A 17,086-nucleotide genomic window follows, 5' to 3' on the forward strand; every position below is an offset into this window, starting at 1 on the left:
TTTCCGATGTCAAGAAACGCTTTTCTCCTGGTTACGGTGAAATTACTTATGAGGCTATTTCGCATTTATCACACCGCTCTCGCTTGCGTCTCTTGCGGTACAATAACGCTACGTGGCTACATGGAATCGTTCCTCCTGAATGGAAGCTAGCTAAGATTACTTCCGTTCTGAAGCCTGGAAAGCCACCGACACGATATGAATCTTTTCGACCGATTGCCTTACTCAGTTGCGTTGGAAAATCATTGGGAAAACTGATAAATTGGTATGTCGAAACCAGAAAACTTAACCTACCTTAAATGAACAGCTTTCGACAGAATAGATGCAGCATTGACAACATAATTGCACTCGTATCATCTTTAGAAGAACTAAATTCGGGCCACATCCCAACTGCAGTGTTCTTAGACATCAAGTCAGCATTTGACTACGTTTACCATGAGGCAGTCCTAGCATCTCTTATTGCACTCGGCTTAGTAGGGAGATTATTTGCATGGATTACAAACTATCTCGAAGGACAGAAATTTTTCATGTGCACAGAAGAAGGCCCAGCACCATGCTACGATGTAAATAGAGGCGTCCCTCAAGGAGCAGTCTTAAGCCCGCTGCTCCTTAATCTTACTCTTATTCACCTAAAACGCGTTCTTCCCTGGGTGTCCAAGTCTCACTGTACGCGGATGATATCTGTGTTTGGAATTCATCGAGATCGCGTCAGATCACACAGCAGAAGCTGCAGAAGGCTCTTGAAAGAATAGCGGCATACCTATGGGCCAAAGGTCTCAATCTTTCTTCCGAAAAAATGCCCCAATGGCGTTCACTCGCAAGAACATGGACCGATACCCTCTAATTCTCAGTGGATGGCCTCTGCATTACGTACGAACCCAAAGATACCTTGGCATTGTAAAAGACAGAAACCTCTCCTGGCCCCCAGAAGTAAAAAAAAATACGTACGCAAATTTCAGCAACAGCTCAAATTATTGGATATTTTTGTGGCATTCGCTGTGGCACTGATTCTCTTCAAGGCATATGTTGATCGTGTCTTGCGCTACAGCCTTCACGTCCTGCAGCAACTGTCCCCACAAGCAGAAAACATCTGGAAGCGGCATGGAACAACTGTCTGAGCAAGTGCCTTGGCCTTCCTGCAGGCTCGTCATATTGTGGGACTCTTGCAGAAGCTGGCTGCCTGCCCATGGATGTGTTACGGCTTAAAGAGACGCTATGAAATTATTTGAGGTACATGCTACATGCCACAACACATTTCCTGGCTCGTAGTGCTGATCAAGACGCTTCCAGCTTTGGACGAACAATAAAGGCAATTGATGCTTTCGTGCCAAATAAAGCACCGCAGGCCATTGGGTTTTCCCCATTGGGTTTTCCGCAGGCAAAGTCCATTGCGTTTTCTACTACGGATTTTGCCACCTGTTACCATAAAAATCATTCTATACCTCGAATTGATTAACAAAGAGCATATCCCAAACTGCCCTACTTCAGGTTACACTTCCCCATATTCAAAAATGTTACTCCGAAACGATCCATATTTTTAGAGATGGATCGCCAACATCTGAGCGCAGTCCTTCGGGAGGTTTTATTCCGTCAGCTAACAAATCACTGTCCTGCCGGCTTGCCTGAGCGACATCGTCCATGCTAGCTGAACTTTATGCAATCAAAGACGCTATCCGGTACATACTTCGTCGGCCACAGACACAATGGACCACATTCACAGACTCCAAAGCCGCCCTACAAAGCCTGCGATATGCTAGCTGCTTCAGCATCCACGACCAAATCCAGCACGAAGTAAGATACCTTCACCATCTCGCTTACGCTGCTGGCAATCGCGTAATTCTTCAATAGCTCCCTGGACACTGTGATGTCCTAAGAAATCAGAGAGCAGATGAGTCTGCATGCAGGGGCCTAGAAATGAAAAACAAACGAAAGATCTTCTTCACAAAAATTGTTGCCTCAACTATGACCAAGGCACTAGCTCTATTAGAAAAAAAACGCTTATTGTGCCTTCCAGAACATCATCATGATTTTCTATACTTGATTGACCCACAGATAAGACCGAGGTTGCCAGAACGACTTCCTCGCCAGCGGCAAACGCTATTTCATAGACTACGGCTCAATGCGGCGTTCACTATTGCGTACTTACATCGCATAGGCCAAAGTAGAAGCACATGTCGCGACAACTGTGGCGTCTCCGAAACCATTGAGATGTCCTCCTAGAGTGTTCCGCCTACCCGGACGCAAGGAGCCGGTTACAGCAGAAGATGACATGTCTTCACCCTGGACTAATCACGCTGAGCCTGCTACTTGGACCAGGGCATTCTCCATCATCCTAGTGGAAAGTGCTGGATGTGTTATTTGGCTATTTTAACGATATTGGCGCCGCCGATATTTTATTGGCCCCGAGATCGAACACAGTCGGCCACTGGCGGCGGGAGGACGAACCGCTCTAAGTGTGGATGGTGCTCTCGCGTCGTCTGCTCTTCCACGTTGCACGTGGCGCAAGACACGTGCTGCACACAATAAAACAACCAATATGTGTACTTGTTTGGCAGAAAGCAACGACATAGTTGCCTCTGCTTGCGCATTTCCTCTAGAGACGCAATATTCAGCGGCCGTTGCGGGTTAATGCGCTGGTTTAATTCCACAAAACATCTTTGCCAGGGTCACCGCTTGAGTGTGACACGTGTTATCAACATTTCTACGACACATTGCACTTTTCTTATTGATGAGTGCAGTCGTCTTCCGTTTCGGGAACGTCAAGGGGTGCTTTTTGAAGGTGGCGTGGTGGTTATTTAAAGGATAAAAGTTTAATACACGAAACGGGTAAGAAGTGACAAGACCTGTGCATACCCGTGCATTTGTCACACCCTTGTAAAATTGCGCTGTGTAGTTATGGAAAGAAGAAACAAAAAAAACAATTACACTGCACACGACCCGTGCGCTATCGCCCATACATTAATGGGGACGTATTTTACCCACGCAAGCGCCGGTGTGATCGAATTCTTCCCGTACCTTTTCGAAAATAAATACCCTTTTTGGACAGTCGTTCCTTATACTGTGTGGCTAATTTTACGTGTTATTTAAAATACGTTTCTGTGGATGCGCAAGAGCATTTTGGGGGGATGTCTATGTAAAACTAAGCAGTTGTGAGTTTGCGCCTGTCCTGAGGCATTTCGTGTGTCATTTTTATATATCCGGCCCATTTTCAAATCCCCACATGAATCGCCTTATCCAGAAATGTGTTTCACTCAACATAACCAAATGACTAATACGGTCACGTCTTAACCTCTTAAGGTGGACCTAAGTTTAAAGAAGGATGATTTATTGATTGATTGTAGGGTATAACGCGCCGACGCAACGCAGGCGATGAGGCGCGCCGTAGTGGAGGGCTCCGGATTCATTTTGACCACCTGGTGATCTTTAACGTGCGCCGAAATCTCGTACACACGGGCGTTTTTTCTTTTCGCTTCCACCAGAAAAGCGGCTGCCGCGGCCGGGAACCGAACCCACGACCTCGTGCTCAGCAGCGCAACGCTAAATAAGGATGAAAAATTGCTTAAGATAACGCACATTGTTGACCACATGTATGGAGGGTGGCCATGACTCGCTGGATTTTTTTTTATCTTTTCCACAACGCTCGCTTTCAATACAATTTTGAGAAAGGCGAGCCACAATTCGTGGACAATCTCCGGCCGAAAGGGGGGTTAATCAGTTTTGAAAATACTGGCGTCGACTTGTTGAAGTAATGCTTTGTCACCGCTACGAAACACGACGCCTAGCGTATTTTACTAATAACCAACGTTTATTGGCTTTTCTCGTTACATGTGTTCTCTTCTCGCTGCGCTTGGAACGTTGGCAGAACCCCCCTCCCTCCCCCCCAAGAAAAAACAACGAAAAGCACACAAATATCATCAGTGCGCCTTTTTTACCCAATCCTCAAGAATGAATGCAGATACAAAGTTCAGTTTGCAACACTAAGCAGTTACCGGAAACCCGTTGCGCTATTTCGTAACGAGAAATAAAGAGGAGCGTCTTACTACATCTCCAAGGGGGCAACTTCATTTGCCATCTTTATGGTTCGTAAGCGACATGGTTTGTAAGCGAATGCAAACACATTCTTGCTCTAGGTACAACGCAAATGCTCAAAAGTGCAGCCGTAACAGAAAATGTGTGCTCAGTGTGAGGTCCTGGAAGCTTTGTTTACACATTGTAGACCTACTAGTCACTTTGTAAAAATCTAGCTAAACATGTGATGTTGATTGTACTGCGCGTTATCTATTTATTTCGCAAATTAACTTGCGATCAGTGACCGGACATTATTATTCATCAAACCTGCCTTCAGAGTCGCTAAAATTTCATTTAACTAAAGCTGCATGCGCGCAAAGGACAGGTTTGAACAGCTTCATTTATGTCTCTGCGCTGTTTAAAATTTCGTAATTTTATGTTGCCTTTCGAACACACAAAAATGTCTTAAGCTCTTAAAAAACATGTCGGGGCAGTAAAGTGGTTTTACCTCTTCAGGAATGCCACAAATGCAAATGCGTCATGCTACCAATGAAAGCGATTGAAACTTCTATTGTCAACTTAATTCCATAGATCGAGGCTCCATGATTTGTTTCTATTTATGCTTTTACTGAAGGTTCAAAAACATACTCGGGAAAGATCGAGCTTGCTACGAGCCGCGGTGTCCAAGTTCATTGTCATTGTTTCGGCCGTTCTGAGATTCCCAATGGGTCGCCGCGCTTTTTTGGCGTAGCAATATAAACTTATTGCCGCCTCCATGCAATACATTGGACGTTGAGGAACCGAACTACCGCACACCACTCTTGTCTGCGCCTTTTATGCTCACATACGGCGGGAAAAGAGCACGAAGCGCGCCCACAGTGTGCATTCTACCGGGCTGCTCAACGGAGCATACAAACTAGCGGCGCGACGCTGTCGCCACCTACATGTCGAGCTCGCGGCGAATAGCCCCCCTTATGCGGACAGTCTTCGCTACATCACATGTCCCTCTATATGAACATACCTTTTTTAGATGCAGAGCATCTGATTCACTCGCCTTGTCCCTCCGGCGTCATCGTCGTCGTCGTCGGCGGCGTTGTCCACCCCTCCCCCATTCTCCCCGCCGTGCCAGCTGCGCTCTCCGCCGTTCACCCCCTCTCCTCTCCGATAGCGAACACTCTCTGGCGAGGGGCATTGGATTGGATTCTATTGGATTGGATTGGATTGGATTGGATTGGCTTGGCTTGGCTTGGCTTGGATTGGATTTGATTTGGATTGGATTGGATTAAAGTGGATTGTGTTGGATTGTGTTGCGTCATAGCCGCGGCACGTTGCGTCATAGCCGCGGCAGACGCGCTGGGGCCGGCGCATGTGCAGTACTCTCTCTTCCGCTGTTTCCTCTCCTTCGGGCGCGCTGCGCATACAACCGGTGTGCCGTTCTCCGGCGAAGCAACATCCACGCTTGGCTCAAACACCTAGAGTCCACGCCGTTTTACAAGTACGCCAACGTCGTCATCGACTGGGGCCGGCTTACGCAGTCCCCTCAACGTTATGCACGCTATAAAACGGGGTCCCTTCGCCGCTCCGCCTATGCGTCGCATCTACACAGGGGTTCCCGCGAGGGGAGGTGGGAGTTTTTTTATCCTTTCACCTACTACTCCTCTTTTTAGTACTCATCTATCTTTTCCCCATTCCCCTTCCTGCAGAGTAGCATGTCGACGTACGCATGTAGGCAAACCTCTCTGCATTTCCTTGAGAGCTTCTCTCTCTTTCTCTTCTCTCTCCGTTTTGGACGCAAGTTTTACGCACCCCAGCAATAGGTTTTCGAGGAAAATGATAAGCCAAATCTGTCCCGTGGCTGTTCGCTGAAGTTGCACGTGATGGAGCAGCTGCAGCAGTCAGCACCCTGACAGAGTAAATTGTACGAGAGGGACTTGGTTGAGCGCACAACAGATGTCGCCACCTTACTCGGCGCACTTGACTATGCTTAGGTAATTTCATGGTAGAAGTATGGTGGCTAGTAGAAGCATTACGGCTTCCGCTGGCGATACTGATCAAAAACTACCATACTGCTACCACGGGTTTGCTTCTTTTCGTTTTTTGAATGTCGTAGCAGTGTCGCAGGCTGAACAGCAACGAAAGGTTCTAGTAGATGACGGGATCAGTGGAACCCGGGAAAGTTGAATTGACTTTGGACGAGCTCCTCCGTGTTTATCGAGTGGGGGAGGGAGTTGAAAAGGAGGGGAACAGCATGAAAGGTGGGCGAGAGACAGAAGAGAGGCATTTACGTTGCCAAAGCTGCAGAAGACGATATTTCCAGCGATATTTCCACACAATACCTTTCGGCGATATTTCCAGCGAAGGAAGCAAATACGCAGCCGATTTCTTATTTAACAATGATTGCCAAAGCCATTTTCTGTACCGGACGACGACAACAACCACATCACCGCCATGTTTTCGCACAACGGAACATTTAACACTTTTGACTTTATATGAGGCCTATCACCATCTTCAGCAAGGGCCGCTCAACTTGTGCTGTGCAACAAGGAACAGTTGGGAAGAAAAGGATATGTATGTGAACAACTTGATACCTCGTACCCGTGTTCATCAGAATGAAAATGATGGTATTCTTGAAGAACCCAATTTCTGGAACTATGCTGCGGGAGATGTTACTGGCTTCACAGCTTTGGTGGAACGTCATTTCAAATTCAATTATTTTACATTGAGTTATTTCAGGCTTAACTTAAAATTAGTAAACGTTAGATATGTTTATGCTAAATGCCACACAGTAACGCCCACCTTAAGGAGCTATGATGATGATGATGATGGTGACGGCGACAACGACCTGAATTCACGTTCTCAGTCCTATGGACAGGGCACGAATGATTCGTTCGGCCGACGAGCAGGTGGTTACGGGGCAAGTGCTCGTGAGCGAAAACAAATTATGAGTGTGGAGAAAACGTAACAAATCAAAACTACAAAACCCTTTAAAATTAAAAAGAAGAATAATATTTAACAATTGATAAAACTAGTACCGACGTTAAATATTTAAGGGATGAACTTTATTACGCAAGCATGGTGACTCGGGCTAAGTGAGGGGGAGGTGAGGATGGAATGGGTGGTATGGGGTGGGGTCAGAGAAGTTGAAACAAGTTTACATGCACAAATGGACGCGGGAGGCTAGATCGAAGTCCCACAACCAGGAGAACAGTTGCTTGCCTGTGGCTACGGGTGGGTAGAGCCAGTCGTACAAAGACGTGGCGCAGCTTGCCTTGTAAGAGGTACGCTCTGCATGCAGTCCCGTACATGTCAAGAGTAGATGATGAATGTTTGGTGTAACGCCTGTAAAGCACGTCAGGCGCGTAGTAGGGGGGGATGTCATTGCAGCGGGGATGAAATATTAGTGGTATTTCCGGTAACGGGAATGGCTGGGTGTCCTTTCCCTGGGATGTGAAATCGCCGTTTGTAAAAGAATATCTTTGGTCAGCGCCGCCCCAGTAACAACCTGGAGTCCGCGGGGCAGTCCTGAAGGTAAATGATAGTCGTTGGTAGGGGTATGGCTGCGTAGTTAAGACATTGCTTGTAAGAGGCCCGGGCTCCAGACGGGTCAAAACCTGGTTCGTGATAAGGTGAAACGGGGTGGGAGTCGGTACTAATAACATCGCTCGCAAGAGCGCTCGCGGCCTCTTTGCGAGTGGAGTGTCCTGGTTGCAATGCCAGTCTACCGAAATTTGAACTTTTCTAGTATGATGTAGCTTCCTCATGAGTATCTTGATGGAGGCCCAGATGAAATTCTGACAAGGCACCTGTGTTACTGCGCGGACTCCTCTCCGGTTACTTCCTGTAAAAACAGCTGCGTAAGGCTGGTGGAAAGATGAGCCACCACATTCAAGCTTACGGAGAGCCAGTAATATTGCTTCGAGTTGGATGTGGGTAGACGATGGCGCTGCTGCGGATTCCTCATGAAAGGCAGCGCGGAATGTCCAGCGAATGGGCGCTAATCCCGCGATACTCGAGTTTGGTTCTCAAGTGGCATCGGTATAAACTGCGCTTGGAACGTTCCACTCAGTAACTAGCGTCGTTCGCTGTGTTCCTCAGTATGTTAAGGTTTCGCAAACTTTTCGGGAAATGTTATTGGGTTGAGGACGATGAAGCCGTCCCATCGTGGAAGCAGCAAAAGAATGGAATGTTGCGGTGCACTGATATATGGCAGAAGTGCAAGTAGCGCACGGCCAGCAGCAGCAGGTGCTCGTCAGATGTCGTGGCCTTCCTCACGGGTTCGTATGATTTCGAGAGTGAAAGGGAGTTCGGCTATTTGATAGCTCCTCAAGCTTTGTATTTCTGGGAAGGCCAGTGAAGAATCAAAGGCTTTCGCGATAGAACATGTCGAGCTCCTGCAACTTCGTCGTAGTGAAGTCAGAGTATACTACCCCATACGTCGTTCTTCTCGGGAGAACAGCCTGCGTAAAAATTTTGAGTGTGCCGTTCCAGCCCCTCCCACATGGTTACTTATGCGTTGTATGGTGCGAAGCTGTTGGTTACATGTTTTGTTTGGTGTGGTCAAGCCGCACATGGCATCCTCCATGATAAAAGACAGGAGTGCCCAACATTTTAACCCACTTATCCGGGGACAGCTCTAGCTGAGAACTTGCAAACTCAAAAGTGTAGTCGTTCTTCTGTTGTTGTGGGCGCCAAACACCACTTACGTGGTTTTGTGAGGCGAAGGGTGCATCCCAGTAAGTTGGAGGGTGTTGGCGAGAATATCGAGGGCGGCTTGTGTATGTTCCTGAACTTGCTGTTGGATTATATCCGCCTTGTGAGGGTCGAACCAAATGGCAATAACGTCGGAATAAATAGTGCTTTGAATGCGAGACAACTGTCAAAATTCCTTGGCAGTTTTTTGCGTGACAAAATTGAACCGAGTTGGAGAGAGACTAACGCCCTGCGGTACAACTCTGTGGTTGTGAAAAATCTGGGGGTGCTCCTCACTAGTATGGCTTTCCAAAGCCCGGTTACATATAAAACTTTGACATAATTGGTGAGTCTGTGATCGATGTTAAGCTTGTTCAAGGTCGCATTAGGGAAAGCATACGAAACAGTGTCGAAAGCTTTCTTGAGGTCAATAGTAAGGATGACTCTCGGAGCTCACCTAATGTTTTTTCTCGACCTCTTTCCTATCATTGGTCTTAATAAGTGCCGACTGTCATGAGCGGTGAGAGCGGGAGAAAACCGGTTTTTCAAGGGTTGTAAATTCAATCTGAAATAGATAGGTGAGACGGGTAGGTATCATGCACTCCATCAGCTTTCAAGGAGTAGATTTTAGGGAAATGTGGCGAAGATTGGGAACTCCACTAGGGAGCTACGTATTAGGTTTCGGAATTGGATGAACCCGGAGTACTTCCATTCGATCGAGAGGATGCCACATCCCCCCTTTTCTTAAATTTCCGTTAACAACTATTCCTTGGGTCACTTATCCTTGAACCAGCTTCCCCGGAACATCATCCTAGTTGCAAGCGACAATGAATTCCTGGTGACTTTACGCAGTCATCTTCAATGCTAAAATTTGAGTGCTATTCTTTGTAGTGGCAATTCTGTTTTTGCATACTTATTTTCTTTTATACGTTAGTTATTTCATACGTTTCTGCATACTTGTTTTACTTTGAACGCTGGGCAATGTTACTTTTTATGCTACTTTTCATGCTGTCATTTGTTAATTTTTGTCGGTTATTTGTCTCCCTGTTCCTTTGTATTATTTGTATCTCTCATTCTGTTGGCGCATTTCGTGTATGAGAATAGGTTTGTTACCCCCCTACTGTCTGCTATCTGTTTCCCTGTTCCTTGTTATTCTTTATAGCTTTCACTTTGTTGGCGCATTTCGTGTGTGAAAAATAAGTTTTTACCCCCTACTGTCTGTTATTTGTTTCCCTGTTCCTTGTTATTCGTTATAGCTTTCACTTTGTTGGCGCATTTCGTGTGTGAAAAATGAGTTTTTACCCCCTACTGTCGGTTATTTGTTTCCCTGTTCCTTGTTATTCGTTATAGCTTTCACTTTGTTGGCGCATTTCGTGTGTGAAAAATGAGTTTTTACCCCCTACTGTCGGTTATTTGTTTCCTTGTTCCTTGTTATTCTTTATACCTTTCACTTTGTTGGTGCATTTCGTGTGTGAAATGCGTTCTTACCCCCCCCCCCCCCCGACTGTAATGCCCTCTGGAAGAAATGTAGGTATGTGAATAAATAAATGAAGGTACCGGAACATTTGCCAGGTAATTTTGTTTTTACCGGGCGAGCTTTCGAGGTTAACGGCCTCAAGAACTCAAGTGCCCTGTACATTTGTTGAATAATGAAGGTCCCCCCTCCCTTCGATTGGGGCGTAGACGGTCGAGTCGTAAGACTTGTCTGGGGAAAGAATGTTTGAGCAGCAGTTCATTCAATATCTTATTCTTCTATAGAATGAGCAAGCCAGAAGTCTTTCCGTGGTGTTATGGGATTTATATTTACCAAAGAGAGCTTCGTATGTGCACCACAGCTTGTGGGAACTGGTACACTTGTTGAAGATTGCTCAGGGGTCAAGCCAGCAAGTTCTCCTGAGTTACTTGATGTCACTTTTACGGTACGCGGTTTTCTTGCGAACTTTCAGTCTATAAATTGTTCGGTATTGCGGAGATATTGAAGGTTGATGTTTTCGCAGGTAGCTCAGAGGTTGAGCAAGTGTTTCTCAGCTGTCAAAGTGTCCTCCGGGACCTCAAAATCTCGCTCGCATGCTTGACCGCCAAAGCTATCTTAGTGGTTAGCGGTAACGTGTGCTCATATTCCGCAATAAGGGAGCGAAAGCACTGGCAGCCAACCGTTGTGCGTTGTAATTTTCAGCAAGAAGCCGAGTCAGCTAAATTGATCTATACAAGGTGGGGATCCAAGCCCGTAGGGTCGCCACCACAGCTCCATTCCCAAACTTCCCTTTTTGTGGCCCACTTAAGATCGAGTATAGTGTGCATTTTATTTGCATGAAGCCATAGAAGGGTGCGGTGGTCGAGGTCGTTTTGAAGTTTCACTCCTGCTCTCGTAGCGTTATCGACGAGTTGTTGGCCGCGAAATTTTGTTGTGTTTTGGTGCCAAGCCAGGTGTTTGACATTAAAATCTCCAACGAGGAGAAGATTGTCGGGCGGGTATTGCTATCGTAAACCAGGTAGGCAAGAGAAATCGATACCCGGAGGAGTTTTATCAGTTGTATTAAGGCGAGCGTAAGGAGACGCTAAGACGTATCTCCTCTTCTTAATTGTGCAGCGGACATCACCTTTTTCCTGTATGTACGTAAAATAACAAGAGGTGTCAACTTGAGTGTGAAGGATATCTTTCCTGATGAATATGGCGGCCTGTGCTTTCGCTTTGAGTTAGTCTCCATTAAATTTATGGTGTATATATGTTACATAGCAGCCCTGCTAACCTCGACTTTCTGGTGTTGTACCTATTGTTTTCTGACGAAGGAGAGTGCGAGGCTGACCGGTTGTCCGAAAAAGTTCTCCTTGGAAGCTCTACGGCACTACATCGAAGGGAACGGCGGTTTCATTGAAGAACGTCAGGGTGGGAGTAGTGTTTAGGCGGTGCCGTGAAAAGCATAAATATTAAAGTTGAATTTATGTTTCAAATAAAAATAAAATGAACATACCTTTTAGTTTTCAAAATTAAAGAAATGGCTCCAATCCACGCTGAAAGGTGGTTTGAAAACAAAGCTTTCAACGACACCCAGAACAATTGCCCAAGAGACGTCACTTGAATTCACACACGTGACTCTACAAACAGTGAAACCAGAGATTTTTCCAGCCGTTACCTGGAATTCGGGGGGGGGGGGGGGCGGTGTCCCGAACGCAGCAGCAGCGTCGGCCACGGCCGGGCTCTAGCGGCGGACGCAGCCGCTGTAGCCCGTCCGTAAGTCGGGAGAAAGAAAACTGAGAGGAGCGTCTTTCGAAGGGTGAGGCAGCGGAACCTAGCTATCCTGATGTGCTAGATTGGGGCTACACCAGTGAACGACACAAGCTCAGACACGGAAACAATTCGGCATGTCAGCTTAGTGATTCCCAATCATACCGATGTGCACTAGCTTAGCAAGTTTGAGAACTTTGAGAAAGCTGAGGGAAATTTTATAATTGCTATTTGTCAGAACCAGCTGCTACTTTCACCTTTTGTAACACCTCTTAAAGCCCAACCGAATTGGTATTCACCAATTTAGAAAGCGGAGTCCCATTTTTGGCAAGCAGTGCGCAAAAGGTAGCGTTTCTCTAGCAGCCAGATGTCTGTGTGGTTTGTAGATTTTGTTTTCCCGCCCTGCAAACCAATCCTTAACGTAACTTTTCCGTACGACCACGTAATTCGGTCTGGTGCGGGTTACCCTGGAGGTGCTGTCGAACAAGTTAATCAAGCCGTACGAAAGCAGCGCGCAATGGACGCGAAGCTCCTACAAAACAGGCCCAAAATAACCGTCGCTAAAGCAGACGACAAAGCCGTACCGCCCATGCCACCGCCGGCGAGCAGGCACTTCCGCACGGGGAATTCTGGGTAAATTCGCCGCGCCATCTACAGTGTGCTCCGTTAGTGAAACCCTGCCCCCCCCCCCCCCCCCCTCCCGCCGCCCTCGCGTTGGGAGTTTGTTGTCCCGCATGCCACGAAAGAACCGTTGACTGGTAGAGCTAGAAAGCTTTGCTTTAAATCTGGCCGCATACCTGCTCACTTCACTGCAAAATGTCGTCGAGAGACGATATTCTTCTGCCACCCCTGCCACGTAAATTCCTGTCTTCTCTTTCCCGACAATATTTCCCGCTCTCTTCCCTTTCGTTTTGCTCCTCCTGCGATAAAGACGGGGGATGTTAGTTTCACTGATCGCGTGCCATATGGAACCTCTCTTTACTGTTGAATTTAGAACGCCCTCACTAGTTGCAAACTCGTAGCATGCTCTGTTATTTATCTTGGGACAAAATATTTTTCCATGCGTACTTTTTATTTGATTCAGCGAAAATAAATCAGATACGTGCTTTATTTTACTTTCCTTCAAACGTTAATTTTATTTTATTTTCATTCAAATATGCCTAATGTTTTTTTTTGTATTTTTCTGAACAATGAGGACAAGTATGAAGTGTGTTTACAGATTGGGTGGTCTGGAAAAGTTTACCCTTCATAAAGCTCGCGTTCCAGTATTTGTTTATATTGGGCCGCAAGCCTCAATCCAGAACCAGACAGACAGACAGACAGACAGACAGACAGACAGACAGACAGACAGACAGACAGACAGACAGACAGACAGACAGACAGACAGACAGACAGACAGACAGACAGACAGACAGACAGACAGACAGACAGACAGACAGATATTCGTCTTTAAAAACATCGGTTATATAAATAGAAGCAACATTAAGCACAGATATAGAGTCATGGAGAATTGTAACAAGAACACAAAAGTATGAACAAAAACATACAGATGGCGCGATCTTTTCCCATGGAGGTCATAATGACTCGTGGCTTCGTTACAGTAATAAAGTTGGGAAATGTTGGTTTCCAAATATACCAATGGCGGGCCGTTAGTGGACCTCCATCAACAGTATTTCCCATTTTTGAGTGTTCGCGTTCATATATTTCTGCTCGCGATTCATTTTTTTAACTATACCTATAAGGAGCGTTAGATAAAGCTAAGCGTCAGTTGTCATTGTGAATCGCGCACTGACCAAAAAGCTTCACGTGTTTTGCGTTTTAGTTTTATACAGGCACATTGGATGTTTTGTTACAGTAGAAGTCCGGACAATATCTGAATCATTGTGATACCACGAGCGTCTATGGAAACTCAGCGGCGTTGGCATGTCTTGTGGTGTAGGAAAGTCCTGTTAGGATGCCGGTCGATCGGCGCGACACCCGAGATCACTGTCGGGTGCAGTACTTCCTTTCCAGTGGGCGGCCTTCTCTGTGCATTGTGGGGCTCCAGGCTCCCGGTCATTTTAATGCTTAGCATTCTTTCCCAAGTGCCCCCTCAGCCACGACCGTGCAATACCCTGAATTTGCGCAAAGATGCCGAATTGGCGTAAACAACACATTGAGCCTCCGTCATAAAAATAATGGCCGCGGCGGCCGGGAATCACTTTCGCATCCTCGTGCTCAGAAGCAAAATGAACCGCCTAATTATGAAATAGGCATGCCGTGCATATCCTCAAAAAAAGAGAAAAAAAACAGGACTCAATTGAAAAAAAGAGCGCCAAAGAAAGTTGCAAGTATGACTCAAAAATAGAGAAAATTGGCAAACCATAACGCCCTGCATTTCCATAAAAATGGAGAATTGGCACAAGTAACACGTTTTATCATTATAATAGCGGAAACGGAGATAAATGGTTGAAAAGAGTTTACAAAAACTAGAAAATACAAAAAACAGAAAAAAAAAAATGAAATGACAAAATAAATATTACCCAACATACATTTCCGAAACATAGACTAAACTCAAAGGCCGGAAAAGAACGTTGCAAACACGCATAAACAAAAAGAAAATTCGCGAAACGTATTACGCCCTGCTTCTCTAAAAGAAGCAGAATTGGCTGAAGTGACAAATTCATTCGTTATAATACCGTAAATGGAGATAATCGGTCAAACACAGTATTGAAATAGAAAACACAAAACGTACAAGAAATAAAGATTTCGCAAAGCCAATTGTTAAATTAAAAATGTGCAACTTCTACGTTTCCTAAGAAACTAGGACTAAGCTGAAAAAGCGCCGAAAGAACCTTGCAAATACTTATAAAAATAGTGAGAATAGGCGAACCGTGCAACGCCCTGCATTCGCACGAAAATGCGCAATTGGCGGAAATAACGTATTTTTCCTTATAATAGGGGGAATGGAGATAATTGGCCAAACAAAATTTTGAGAAACCAGAAATTAGAGAAAACAGAAAAGCTTACGAAAAAAAAAAAAGAACTGATGCAATCGCAAATATGCATCTCGCACAACTCCTAAAAAACGACGACTAAACCCAAAGGCTCAAGAAAGGACCTTGTAAATACTAAGAAAAACAAACCTACCCTGCGCAGCACCTCGGGTCTGCGGGATAATACACAATTGGCGAAGTGAAGGCACTTTTATCGTTATAAAAGTAAATATTAACATCAAAGCAGAAAAGGAACGAAAGAAAACTTATATACAATAAAACAACCCAACGTTTTTTGGATACTCATAACCAAATGTGGATGTAAAGAACTCACAATGTAATCGTCTGTTAATGCTGCGCATTAACAGACGATTATTTGAATTTTTGCAAATTCTTCAGAGAGCTGGCAGGCTGTAGGCAGCCAAATATAAAGTTTTCCTTCCACCATATCGGGACTTCGGTTTGTTTACACGATCCCAATGACAGAGCGCAAGCCCCACGGTGGCTGATTTCTTTAAATGCGTCTACGCGCTTGGTTAATGATGGGCGTATGTTGCATTTACTGTATGTGTTTAGCCTTCCTCGACGTAATAGTTTCCCTTTAGAGGCTTATTCCATATTCCAAACAATTTATGGAGCATGGCCTGCCACGCTTCAAAAGTACACTGAAGTGTTCAGGCAATTTAGCTTGTATCGGTAGATCGCCATGCCATGCATACGTATAATTACATTGCTGGACACGACAGCAGTTGTTCATTACCGCTGTAACGCGAAACAAGATTGCACCGGTATCGCCGCCCCGTCTGATTCTTCGCGCTACGATTTTTGATGCACACGCAATAACGGGATGGGTGGATCGTGTGCACGCGTTTTTATGAAAAAAAAAATCCTGGGACATCTTCACTAACGTGAAACCTGGGGATGGGTGAAGCGTGCAATGTGTAAGTGTATTCTTTGCGCCTTGGCGTTTTTGCCAGCGTAGATGAAACCGTTGGGGGGTAGAGGTATTCAGCCTCTCTGTAAAAGTCTCTTGTATTTGAAGCACGAAGTACTCTAGCGCGAGGCGTAAACGAGTGTCCCGGTGTTTTTTTAGTACGCGTGACGTGCTAGCGTGAGGCTTAAATGAATTTCCCGGTGTTTTAATACCGTGACTATATGAGACGATGATTACGATGACGATTACGACGACGACGACGACAGGAGAAGCCAACAGCCCCAGCCCCTAAGGGGCTTCGTCTAACAAGCAATGGGAAGCAAGCAAGGCATCTAAACGTGGAATAAATATATCTTGCAATTTCCCCTGGATACGCGTTTTCAATAACCCAATAACCCAAGCCTGCGTTAGTAAACCTAATTAAATAGGCTACCGCACCTGAGTCGGTAAGCTTAGTTTCAGCTGAGATTTAGTGGAAACGTTTTTTTCTTGGGGTATTAGCCGAGAAGAAAGCTTTGTGTAGGTGAATGCGAGTACATACCGTATGTACTGAAGCTTGGTGAATATACACTTTTGTACAACCGCCAGCGACAAACCTTTGACCTTACGAATGCAATCGGCTACTCTTCCGGGGCGTCCATTAACTTTAGTGACGGACATTTGCGGGAGTGTTTAGTTCTAAATTTTCCCACAGGCACCCGCAGCATACGGGAGCGCTTAGCGAGATGCCAGGCTCAATATCCAACTGGCCCATAGTCTCGCGTTTACGTAAGCGTCATCGTCCCTGCGAAAGAGTCATAAAAGCGAAAAGCTAATAAGTAAGGGCTTTCAGGATGCCACATTGGTAGGGTAGCACCGACTAAAACTCGAGAACAGCGGCCCTGATCTCTCTTGCTGCCTTCTGACGCTGTGAGAAAACGCTTGCGCAATGGACGCGATGGCACCTGTCAGTGTGGGGCGCTTTACGGAGCCACTTTCTGCTACGAGAGCGGATGGTTCATTTACGTCGTCTCCAGCTGGGTTGTAGCGTTGCACTCCTAAATGAAAGCTTAAGTGGTATACAAAATGTTTGCCCCAAGTAGCGTATATCAAGAGACACAATCTCGCCCGTACATCCCCCACGATTCCGTCTTCTATTTCACAGTGCAAAAAAAAGAACTGACTACACAAATGCCGTATCACGAGAGGCAACTCCTAACAGTATTGATTTCAGAGTACACACTACGAAATTGTGAGGGCCAAAGAACATAAATACAT

Source organism: Haemaphysalis longicornis, unplaced genomic scaffold (assembly GCF_048455015.1).
Source record: "Haemaphysalis longicornis isolate Haplotype H1 unplaced genomic scaffold, Haemaphysalis longicornis Haplotype H1 scaffold_2, whole genome shotgun sequence".
NCBI classification, from domain to species: Eukaryota; Metazoa; Arthropoda; class Arachnida; order Ixodida; family Ixodidae; genus Haemaphysalis; species Haemaphysalis longicornis.